This window comes from Saccostrea cucullata, unplaced genomic scaffold (genome assembly GCF_032062105.1).
Source record: "Saccostrea cucullata isolate Sc308-1 unplaced genomic scaffold, CSIRO_AGI_Scuc_v1 ctg10456, whole genome shotgun sequence".
Classification (NCBI taxonomy): Eukaryota; Metazoa; Mollusca; class Bivalvia; order Ostreida; family Ostreidae; genus Saccostrea; species Saccostrea cuccullata.
The window spans coordinates 10,623-23,256 of record NW_026923945.1 but is presented as its reverse complement, the minus strand read 5'-3'; the positions used below and the strand labels follow the sequence as shown (position 1 = coordinate 23,256).

Below are 12,634 nucleotides of genomic sequence, written 5' to 3'. Positions count from 1 at the left end.
AACTTGTGAAATGACCGATTTAATTGATATAGGCGTAAGTTTTAAAATTTTTGATGAAATGCTTTGAAACTTATAATATAAGGATATATTAGAAGCATAGACAATATGACATGGTCAAAATAGCAAGATCTCACGCGCATGCACGTGCGCTTTGTTCTGATTGGCTGAAACTAAAAGTCTCAATATCTTTCTTGTTTTTTGACGAAATCCTTTGAAATTTTGAAAATTGCCATGCATTAGTATATCCTACAACATGATATATAGCAATTATCATGAAAACACGTGCATGCACGTGCGCTGCAATCTGATTGGCTTAAACTTTAAATAGCTATAACTCCCTTGATTTTCAACCAAACAGGATGGGATTTGGAACATAGATAGATATACTGGACTACTACAAGAAAATATGGTCACCATGCACATGAATACACGTGCATGTACGTGCGCTGCAATCTGATTGGCTGAAACTTTAACAGCTATAACTCCCTTGGTTTTCAACCAAACGGGGTGAGATTTAGAACATAGATAGATGTAACGGACATCTACAAGAAGATATTGTCACCATGCTCATGTATGCACGTGCGTGCATGTGAAATGAGCAAAATCAAAAAAACACTTGAATGAGCGTATCTTTTTAATACGTTTGGATTAAATACTTTAATATTTAGTATATTTAAATATACAGATTGTGTAGACAAGATGATATGGTCATTACGCACATGCATTCACATGCGCACGCGTACAATGCTAAAATTTGAATGAACTTTGTACACTTCTGGGTAAACGTTGTTAAAGTCTCAAATGCATCGAGTTTGTCTTATTTAATGAAGCTTACAGGGAATATGGCACCAAAAGGGAGTTGGGGAGCGTTTGGGGAACATCTGTAACGGTCCCCGTTACAATTAGCACTAGTTGAAATTATAACGCGTCAGGTGTAAACAAGCATAGGTACATGTACAAGTGAAAATGACAGCGTGTCCGTTCAGCACCCGTGTGTTTATCGCTGAACACGTAAATAATTAGATACATTGTAACGTTTCTTTATTGACATTGATAATGTTTAAAAATAATAAATTCATTTATAAATTACATAAACTTTATGCATTTGATATTTTATTCAACCTGTATATATAAAGCCAATTCCAGGAACGTAGCAACCCAGGGATGTTAAATGTTAAAGTAAAAATAGTACTGGTCACACAATTGATTGCGCCCATGGAAAAAGGGCCCTTTTTAGCAATTTTTATGCATTTTGAGTTTTTCACGGATTTTGGTAGAGTAAGGTTAAAAGCTGTCAAATATGATTTTTTTTTTGTCCTATATACGTCCACTCTAAGTAGTTTTTTTTTTTTCATTTTAATCAAAGATAACAAATTCATAATGATGTCGTGTTTTTCAAAAACGTCCAACGTTTTCAGAGTGAACGTATAATGATTTTCTTTTGTAATATTACTACGGTAATTAATAGAACTTTACATAATATTTACCCGGTAATATTTGCACATGCGCATTATTTTTTTCTCATCGTCTCTTTTAATTATTAATAATTTATAATAGTTACATGTATATAGATTATGGATTCAGCAGTGGTGTTTAGCATTATGAGCAAGTGTTTGCTTAACATTTCACTTTTTTATGACATCAGGAGGAAACCTGAACAGCTAGCAGGCGACATCCATTCAGTCTTTTTGGAAAGAATTATTTTCTCAAACAAAATATTTACTTGTAATCCATACTAGAGTCATTTGATAAGACTGTAGAATTCATTAGAAATTATTATTATTATTGAACATGCATTGCTCTCAATAGGTCAAGATGTATTTTCTTTGCTTGATTTCAGCATAAAACGATATATTTTGGTTACCATATATGTGAAAATTAAATAAAAAAACTATATCTGGAACAATAATACGCTACCTCAATGCTACTGCAAAGTTAAAATTTATTATTATTTTTCTTCTAAATTTCATATAAAGACAGAAAAATTGCGAAGAATGGTAACATGTTATTACGCTATCAGAAGACAGTGAATAAAAAGGAAATTCGATTCATTCACTGCATCTATAAGAATGTCTGTCTGCATGGGGTGAATAATGACACTGTTTTTCTTTTGGAAATATAAAGGATACACGAAATATTTTTCAGTCTAGCAGTTAAAATATTTTAATATTTACAAATCAAAAAGGAGGGAATTTCATAAACAAATGAATGAGTTGTAATCCGCACACAATTTAATAGATCTACAGACCCAGAATTAATGTGTGCGTTTGTGAGGAAAGGGGGGGGGGGTGGTTAAAATCTACATGGCAGAAACTTACAATTCCTCCGAACATGACTTAAAATAAATAAATACATATTTTTTACCTGCCAAGTTTTAGGTGCAAAGGCGTAGAAAACACTGCGTATAATGTTTATTCCTCATATGTAAGACAGTACCGGTTTTCCATACACATTCTCCAACTAAGAACACCTCTGAAGAGGGTACCACGTGATAATTTAACGCACGGACTTGTGAAGGTATTCTTTTTCTCAAGAGTATAATCATTCTCATGTTTTAACAAAATGTTATCACGATCATCAATTGGCATTGCAAAATTTTTATAAGAAATAATAAATGGATTTATTTTCAATAATCTATACAGCGTGTTTATTGACAATCACTAGACATGGTTGAAGTTTCATTTTTCTCTTTCATCTTAATTTCTGCTTTTCAACATTTTCAACTATTTTCGACACTGTATTTTTTAGCAATACCTATACTTCGTTGAATGAATACTTCTGAGAGCAGCATATTAGCAAACTTCTAATGCAAGAACGCCGCTAAATCAGAGGCAGATCCAGTGCAGGTGCCTCAGGTGTGCGCAACCCCCCCCCCCCCCCCCACCCTTTAGATTTTTAAAAACAATATTTATTAAACTAATAACACATTATTAAAATCAGGTTTCCTTATTTTGTGTATGTAAGGGTGTGTGTGTTTGTGAATTCAACCCTATGGCAGAATGCCCCTAATTTTTTTTTATCTTCAGGGACGTAGCAACAGGGGGGGGGGGGGCAACAATACTTTAACTATTGAAAATTTTCACTGAAAGGTTGGTCGCCCCCCACACTTTATACTAAAGTAAAGTAATATGAGGGATGATATAATTATGGTATTGTAAGCTTAATAAATGGATATTGAAAATGATTTGGTAGTTGAAAACGTTTGGATTTTCGACTTTGGGCAATTATCCTTTATTTTTTTTTTTTTGCTTGTTAAGTTTTTTAGGGAAGTTAAAAAAAATTCTGTGGCTGCCCCCTCCCCCCCCCCTCCACTTTCAAAATAGATGCTACGTGCCTGATCTTGAATTATTCCTTACATCCAATCTATCGAAATATCATTTATTTATTTAGGGACGGCCTGCCCTGAAAGACTTCTAGGACAAAATAATTTTTTATGTCACTTTCGGTCTTTTCTTGTAAAACACCTTATGATGAGCGATGTCGGAAACTACTTTTTTACCACTCTTTTTATAACATATATATGTCATAATTATTCACAATCAAACACAAAACAGCAATATTTCCTCCTTGTTGAACTTGTGGATAATGGCTGTTGACATGATGATGCAAGCTCGCCAGGCCCAGTGATTAAAACGTAAGTTGTTTATTTATTCTATGGTATTTTTGGAGCTGTTGTTCTTTTACTAGCTTATATACACACAAGAAAGAAGTGTCTACAAATGCTAAGAATATATATATTTCAAAACGCGTGATATTGCTGACATTAGAACAACAGCTCTCTTGTTAGTGCTCATGGTTAACCGTTCGTGTTCTGGAACGGTCTGTATGTAAGCCCATGTGTGAAAAATGTAAAGGGGTGTTTCTATGATTATAAAAGAACACGAATATGGTTAAACAATTAGGTGAAATAATACCAAAAAGAAAATAACAGCTAGTTAACATAGTAACTAAAGTTTAAAAATTTTATTCCTACTTTCATTTTCCAATTTATTATAACATTTCATGTACATGCATTTGGCAAATAAATAACAAGTTAGAGATCTAAAGTGCATTTTTATTTTTTCATTTATGTGTAGTATCAACACCCTAGGGACATCAAAACAGAGTTTTCAATAGATAACACATTTTGGAATTATTTTTCAAAACTTTTTGTAATATTAAAATGTGCATGTATTTTTTCATCAAGTGTTTGGATTGAGTTCTAGTATAATGGTCATTTATGTACATGCATGCATATTGATGAATTAATTAGCAGAAACAGGCATAAGGTAGATGAATATGCAGGTACTGTTTCAGAAAATAATGATTTGTCTTGACCTTGCAGTTTAAATGGAAAAGTAATTATATATGTAGTATTCATGAAAGGAGTCCCGTGGGGATCCAGGTTAGAATAGGTCCTCTACCCCCTTGCTTGTTGTAAAAGGCGACTAAATGGGGCGGTCCTTCGAATGAGACTGTTTAAACCGAGGCCCTGTGTCACAGCAGGTGTAGCACGATAAAGATCCCTCCCTGCTCAAAGGCCTTAAGTGCCGAGCATAGGCCTAAATTTGCAGCCCTTCACCGGCAATGGTGACGTCTCCATATCAGTGAAATATTCTGGAGAGGGACGTTAAACAGTATACAATTAATTAATTAATTATTCATGAAAGGAAAACAGAAAAAATAAATAAAAGAACATGTCTGAATAATTTGATCAGCATAAGAAGTTAAGATAAGCTGAATCATTTCATCTGAGTACAGACTTTTAAATAAAATTGATATACATGTAACATCAGAGGGAAATTTCCATTAATACTAGCTGTCATGCACATATTCAGAGTTCAAATTCTCAGTCTGGTTATCTCGAAAAAAAATTTTGATTGCCCTGTCCCAACCAACTGGCTAAAATGACTCAAAACTTTTTTTTTAATCTCCAGGAAGCAAGTAACTTTTTTAATATTCTGGAGAATAAATTATTAATTTATGATTAATTTTTCTGAGAATAATTTTCTCATATACCTTATTACCTACCAACCTATAAATCATGAGTTGGGAGAGGGCAAGACTATTTTAAAGCTGCACATGGCCTGAACAGCATCGTTTTTATACGCCCGTCTTAAGACGGGACGTATTATGTTACAGGCTTCGTGTCTGTCTGTCTGTCTGTCTATCCGTCCGTCCGTCCATCTGTTAGCTTTTCTCGTGTCCGGCTCATAACTTTAATACTATAAGGCCTAGAGTTATCAAACTTTGTCAGCTGATACATCTTGGGTAGAAGGTGTGTCGCGCACAAAAAGTAGGTCGCTCTGACCTATAATTAAAAAGTTATAGCCAAATATGGAAAAATCCTGTCCGGTCCATAACTAGAAAACTGTTAGACTTAGAATCATCAAACTTGGCCAGTTTATGCATCTTAGGTAGAAGGTGTGTCGCGACCTATTTCAAGGTCACTGTGACCTTTAATTTAAGTTGAATTTAACAAAAAAAAAATGTTTTTTTTTCTATTCATTTACACATTCAAAAAAATGTAAAACTATTGCACTAACCTTACTAGAAAAATGTTAAATCAAGAAAATACATATTTTTTTAGCATATACTTGACAGCAATCTATAACAAATATAATGTATGTTAGAGAAATTCCACCACCCCCATGAGTCTAATTATCAAGCACTGGTCAAGAAGAACTTTGATAACAGAAAATTGCATGTCAAATTAGAGAGAGAAATTAATGAGTTTAGTGTGAGGAGTAGCTGTAAGAGCATCGGTGCTATCTATATCCCTTGAGTATTGGGCCAAATGGGTAAGCCTGTTGAATTAAAAATAGCTCTTGTTGGCTAGCCGAAGTTTTAAAATGAATTTGATGAGAAGTAATTAAAACAAATTTGATATTGCATATTAAACTATTTTGATATTACATAATATTATGAACTTAAAAATTAATTTTATGGGGGTAGGGGTGGAATCTGCATGTCCATATGAATTGCATATTAACAATTAACTGTCTGACATTAAATCTAAAAAAAAAATCATTGATGTTTTATATGTTTTAAAAATGTTTTATGGTAGATAGTGCAGATCCAATAATCTTTTGGGAGTAATGAGTAGACAAGCATCCAGTTAAAGATTAATTAATGTGTTCAATGTAGGAAGGCTAGCTGCATGTCTCTTTCATTTCTTCAGAGCATGGTCTTATCTGTATCCTTCGGGAATTAGACAGAACTGTTGGTCAGTTTATATTTGATGGCCAGCCTTTTATTTCCAAAATTAACAAGGTAGAGATTAAGTTGTGAAGACTTATTTGATACTGTTTAATATGATAGGCATTTGGCAAGGTATAGAAATCTATGAATGATGCGATATTTCTTATAATTATAATAATCCACCACAGGAGATGGATAAACAAATTTTTTAAGGTGTGTAAAAATCATTGAAATCTTAAAAACAAGGTTGACATGATTTTCCTGCACTTTTAACTGTTTAAGATACATTGTAATTGTAATTTTTTGACGGGCGTATCATGCTGTGATGTGGCACTTTATTTTTCTGTAAAGTCCTATACTGCTTAAATGTGAACTTAATTTGAAAATTTCTGTTTCCTTAATCCCTAGATTTTCATTTAAAGTACTTGTTTTAAAAACCGTAGGCCATGATAATTATACCCCCCGCAAACGAAGTTTGGGGGGGGGGTATATAGGAATCACCTTGTCCGCCTGTCTGTGCAATCGTGTCCGGTCCATATCTTTCTTACAGAGGGACATTAGAATCTACTACTCCACACATAGATTGCCCATGACCTAAGGGTGTGTCATGACCTTGACCCAAGGTCATTTGGGGAACTTCAAGGTCACTGGAAGAAAAATTTCATATTTCGTGTCCAGTCCATATCTTTCTTATGGATAAACTTGGTAGGTTCTCATTTCACACAAAGATTGCCCATGACCCAAGGGTGTGTTATGACCTTGACCCAAGGTCATTTGGAGAAGTTCAAGGTCACTGGAAGAAAAATTTCATAATTCGTGTCCGGTCCATATTTTTCTTATGGATACACTTGGTAGGTTCTCATTTCACACAAAGTTTGCCCATGACCCAAGGGTGTGTCATGACCTTGACCCAAGGTCATTTGGGGGAAGTTCAAGGTCACTGGAAGAAAAAATTCATAATTCATGTTTGATACATATCTTTATTAAGGAAAAACTTACTTCTGAAAAACCCAGCGGGGGGTATTTTGTCCCGTTTGGACAGTTCTAGTTAAAATATTTATGTTTGATGTACTCTGACACATATTTTTCAAGGTGGGTAGGTAGGTATCTTTTTTTTTGGCTTAATAGTATTGATCAAATTGATATCAAAGTGTCATTAAAAAATTCCAGACTCATAAATTTATTAATATTTTCAATACACACTGGATATCTAGACAGATGAAATATTTATCAATAAAAAAAAATTTAATCTAAAAGCATCCAGTAGAAATCACATACCACAATTTTAAAAGGAAACAGTATCTATTTCTAATAAATAAAACATTTTTTTTTAAGAAATCAAAAATTCAAAGTGCTGAAAAAATGATTGGGTTGGAGTAGTTTTGATGGGTCAGTCTGAGTACATGAAAGAAATTTGTTTATATTGTTGTCCTTATTTGCTAGTACTGTATTTGGTTGACTTGAACTTTGACCTACTTTACAAAGATACCCCAGAAAATTTAAATTAACTAAAGACTTTTGAATATTGAGTGACGGGTGTTGATAATTAACATTAATTTTATACATGTTTATGAGCTCATAAAACTGTTTTTTTAAACTGTATGATATTCAGTAAACCGCACAAACTGATATCTTAAATATTATGAAAATACATTGGGATGGAATCCCACAAAGTGGATCGTGCAATAAGACAATTGCTTTGAAACACGTAACACATGTAAAATGATAAATAATTATTTATGATGATTTTAACTTAAATATTCAGTTGAGGGATGCATTCTGTATATGCTAGTAGCATAAAAATAGCTGACCACTCTTAGATTTTATAGATACATCTTTAAAGATGCTAAAAGCAGGTGACATATGTGTTCCTTGGAACACTATAGTTTATAATGAAATTGATGTCCTGTACTCTTTTATGACACTTTATCTTCTTTCAGCAATGTTAAGCTTGATTTAGCCACTGCAGTATAAGGAGAGAAGCAGACCAGAAACCTTTGACTAAAGCAAAGATGATATGCATAACAAAAGCAGTAAGTTTACTATAATATTCAAGATCTTCAAAATATCCTGTCTCTTTTAAATACATGTATTGAGAATGATTTTTTGAAGCTCTGAGCACCTGTCAGATGTGTATACATGTTACAATTTTCCCTCTAATCTTTCAAGTGTATATTTTTCCCTCAGCATTCATAATCTTCTTCCAGAGAACTACTGGGCCAGAAAAGTTGAAACTTATGCAGAAGCATCCTGGGGTAGTGTAGATTCTAAATTATTTAATTATGACCCCTGGTGTAGGGTGGGACCACAATAGGGAACTCAAGTTTTACAATGAAATATACAAGAAAAATCTCTAAAAAATCTTCTTCTTGGGAATTACCGGTACTAGGCAAGCAAAGCTGAAACTTATGAATCATTGTGGGGTAGTGTAGATTTTAAATTGTTCAAATTAAGACTACAGGGGTTAAGTTGGGTCACAAAAGGTATAACAAGGAGGAAATTTGGTAAAGAACTGCATGGTCAAAGCTATTCAGGTAATTATAAGTGATGTGGCTCATGAGCCTCTTGTTATATAAGTCGTAATATTTTACAGAAAATTTGAGAAAATATTAACTGCAAATCTGTGTCTAAGCACCTGTAATACTGCACAATCTCACCACTTGAAAGAATAAACAAACATTGATAAAAAAAATATAATTATAACTGAAGCATAGAATATTTGATTATACTTTTATTACTTACAAAATTATGTTTTTATAGGTTGAATAATTCACAAGAGTCCAAAGTTTTGATGACCATGCAGAGTCGAGATATTGTAACAAAGACATGCCTGCATTAAGAAGACTGTTCACTTAATTTTTCAGAATAAAGTGTCAGATTGAAATCCATCTTATGTTGGACTAAACAATCAGGACATTCTTCTGGATCACAGGTAGTAAGTGTTTATATGAATGAGAAAGATTTTGCTCTTCCTATGTATACTTCAGACTGGAACCTGAAAATGAGAATTGACCAAATATATGTATTTTTAATAAGTAAATAATTCATATTAATATGATGAGCACGATCTGAATTTTTATTGTATCTTTAAATTTCACTTTGCACAAATTTAAAAGTATTTTTTATGCACTGAAATCTTTATGACGAATTAAAATGTTTTATCATTATTTTTTTTTTTCAGGCACAAAGTATTGACAAAACCAAAGATTACCTGGTAGTCTGCAAATGGAGTGATCATTGGATGAGCCACAACAAGATTTTCCTCGGAAATTTTAGAATAGAGACAATCTCCATCTTCAGTCATAGATGACTGATGTCGACATTTTCTCACTTCTGTTTCATGTCTTTTCTACAGCATGGACTCCAGCATCAGTGGGCTCTTGACTTTTATAGACATTTATTCTTCTGATTTTGATCTAATATCCTTAAATATAGGACAAACAATTCATTTATCTTTTAAAATATTTTTAAATTTTACTTAATAAAATGATGAAAACAGTTCAAACAAACTAGTTTATCCTATAATCTAAAACTGTTTTATGTTTCAAGAAATTATAATTTTACAAGACTTAATAAAAATCTGTTAAGGTACTTGGATCCTCAGCCAAGAAGGATAACTCTTTAATTTATAATTATGACCCCCTTCGAAGAAGGGAAGGCATATTGCTTTGCTGCTGTCTGTCGGTCGGTCCACTTAGTTTCCGTTCATTTTCTTCGCAACTGTTGCACATACTGAAATGAAATTTGGTATACAGGTTTATCACATGAATATCTAAATCAAGTTTTGTTTTGGGTATGATCACACCATTTTTGACAGAGTTATGCCCATTGGACTTAGAAAAATTTCCAATTATTTGCTGTTTCCTTTCACTTTTTTTTGCAGAGGTTGCACATACTGCAATGAAATTTGGTATGCAGATTTATCAGATAAATATCATGGTCAAGTTCTGTTTTGGGTACGATCGTGCCATTTTTGACAGAGTAATGCCCTTTTGGACTTGGAAAAATTCCATTTTGGGGGGAGGGGGGCATAAGTGTTTTACAAACATCTCTTGTTCAATTCAGAATCTCAAAATGAAGCTTTAAAAATTAAATCTTTTCTTGCAACAGTTTTCATTTTATCATGATAATGTTTATAACTTCTCAGTGTCCTTTAAGGTTGTTTGAAGTTCTCAGAAAGGTCTTGTAAAAAGTCAAAATGTTTACCTTATATAGTAAAACTCTGTTAAAGAAAAGTCAATGGGACCTATGTAACTACTTTGCTTTAACCATAATTTGTTTTATCCGTATAAGGAATTCATTACATTTACATAGCTGGGGATCCAAGGTTACCTCGCTATATCTGTGAAATCACAATATCTGTGTTCGTACTAAACAAGTTTTAGTGTAAAAGTATTTCGAAATTTCTTTGCCCATTTTAGACAGGTATAATAAAATGATTCCAAAGTATTTTACAATTTTATAAACAATTTTCTCTATATTCTACCATAAATAATTTTTAAAGATTCTAGACAAATTTTTGATATAAAATCTCTTACTTAAATTACTTAAATATGAATTTTATTCTTAATTCACATAAATAAACAGAAATAATGATTTGACATTTGAGGGCAAGACAGCCCCTTAACAATGGGCCGAGACAGAGATATCTAGGCCCCGAGAGCAAGACAGCTCTACTCAGGCCCAAAAAAAAAATAGTCTCGTTTCCTGTTACCCAACCTACCCTAATTTTTTGCACCTGACCCTAAAGTTTTTTAGGTTTGGAAAAAATCTGGAATTTCCATAATTTCATGTTCCAAAACTGAAAAAAAATAATGTATATTCAAGTGGTATTTTATGATACTATATGTTTTAAATATGGATTTTCATAACATACCACTTGAGTCATGCATCAAAAGACAAAATTTAATTTGTAATGAAAATATTGGTCTATGACATGTTTAATTTGGTTTTTTATTAGTTCATATCGAAAATAAAAAGAAATTAAAAAATAAAATAATTTTCCTGCCTACCTACCCAATTTTTTCCAGGCTGGTAGCAGGAAACAAGACAATTATTTTTTGTTGGCCTTGCTAGGCGCTGTCTCACCTAGTCCAAAACATCTGTATCAAGGCTGATACACTATTAGGTATATGATATAGGCATATATGTATGTTTGTGTACTAATTGTTAATGAATAAACTTACTTTGAAATTTTACTGGGACTCAAAAATCAAACTCGAGAAACCTGCATTATTTCATACCTTCAATATACATGTATCTGTAGGTACTTATGGCTTAATATATATAATGTACATGTTTGTGCTTTTCTATCTTGTAGTTGCACCAGGCAGCTATTCAGATTCCTGCAATGAAAATTTTTGTTCTGAAAACTCATAAAATATTTTATCTGTTAAATTGTTTTATTGAAATAGAGAAGGGAAAAAAATTATAATATATTTTTAAAAATCATAATCCTTCACACTTGCGTTATGTATTTTAATTTTATGTGTATAGGAATATTTTAAATCTTGGTATTCTGTTATATTTAAGGTAAACAAAAATGTATATCCTGGGTCTGAATTTACCAAACACCGATATTACAGGAAGGTTTGTAAGGGCAAGGTCAAAATTCATTGGTGACGTAGTTTGATGCAGACAACAAATGTTGTTTTGCTCTAGATTAAAAATAAAATATCAACGAAGGATTTATGTGTTCAAAGAGTTGGAAGTATAACAAAGTCAAGGAATACTGTGGTATGTGCATGTGAGGACATCACTTAATTGTTCACATACTGTGACATAGAAACGATAATATGATACTTATTTTGACCGTGTGTTACAGTTTTTTAACAAACTATAAGGAGTTGGATTTATAAGGAAAGCTAAGGTGAAACGTTAAGGTAAGGCAGCATTTATAATTTTTAAAAATCTTAATACTAGTTATATTACTTTGATTGATCTCTAGCTAGTGTTACGTTTTGGGTGATAAATTATAAAACTAATTTCACTTGAGCTAAATTTGCAGTAGCCTAGCCTCGATTGTTTTATCGAAATGTTATGTATGAATTGAGTCATACCTCTTTGCCTTTATGCAGTGAATAACCCTTTTATGAATCTTTGGTCCCTTCGGTCTGGGTCTGGGTATGAAAGTTTTGTTGAAGACGTAATTTCTTGTAATATAAATATATACTTGGAAGTCTCGGGCGTTATAGGTTTTTCGGACGTCGATAACCATAGAGCACTCCCGAACGTGTGTGACGTCATTTCCTTACTGACGGCAACGTACGGAAAATTACGAACAATGGATGATCCCCTTCCGAAGTGGTGGCCATTTTGACAATGTTAAATCTCCGTAGACTTTGAATTTGCCGCCGTGTGTTTGCACTGGTTGACCCCGAGGGTTCGGATAAACGGAGGAAGGTTGGAAAAAAAATGATCTATCAATCGGAAGCGGGTTGAAGGCCAAGGTATT

At 32.9% G+C, this 12,634-nt stretch overlaps 2 long non-coding RNA genes across 3 annotated transcripts; one reads left to right on the top strand and one right to left on the bottom strand.

Annotated features, from left to right (window-relative positions):
• The first annotated feature begins 3,585 nt into the window (after positions 1 to 3,585).
• On the top strand, positions 3,586 to 9,449 carry LOC134265308 (uncharacterized). 2 transcript variants are annotated; one of them, XR_009991722.1, is made up of 4 exons: positions 3,586 to 3,634; positions 8,121 to 8,213; positions 8,941 to 9,115; positions 9,362 to 9,449. It is a non-coding gene; the product is annotated as an uncharacterized LOC134265308 (long non-coding RNA). The 2 variants fall into 2 exon arrangements; XR_009991723.1 differs by having other exon boundaries at positions 8,941 to 9,112; positions 9,362 to 9,447.
• Positions 8,899 to 12,295, bottom strand: LOC134265310 (uncharacterized). The gene is made up of 4 exons (XR_009991724.1): positions 12,240 to 12,295; positions 11,424 to 11,525; positions 9,392 to 9,604; positions 8,899 to 9,175 (listed from the first exon to the last, which is right to left on the bottom strand). It is a non-coding gene; the product is annotated as an uncharacterized LOC134265310 (long non-coding RNA).
• Positions 12,296 to 12,634: the final 339 nt, after the last annotated feature.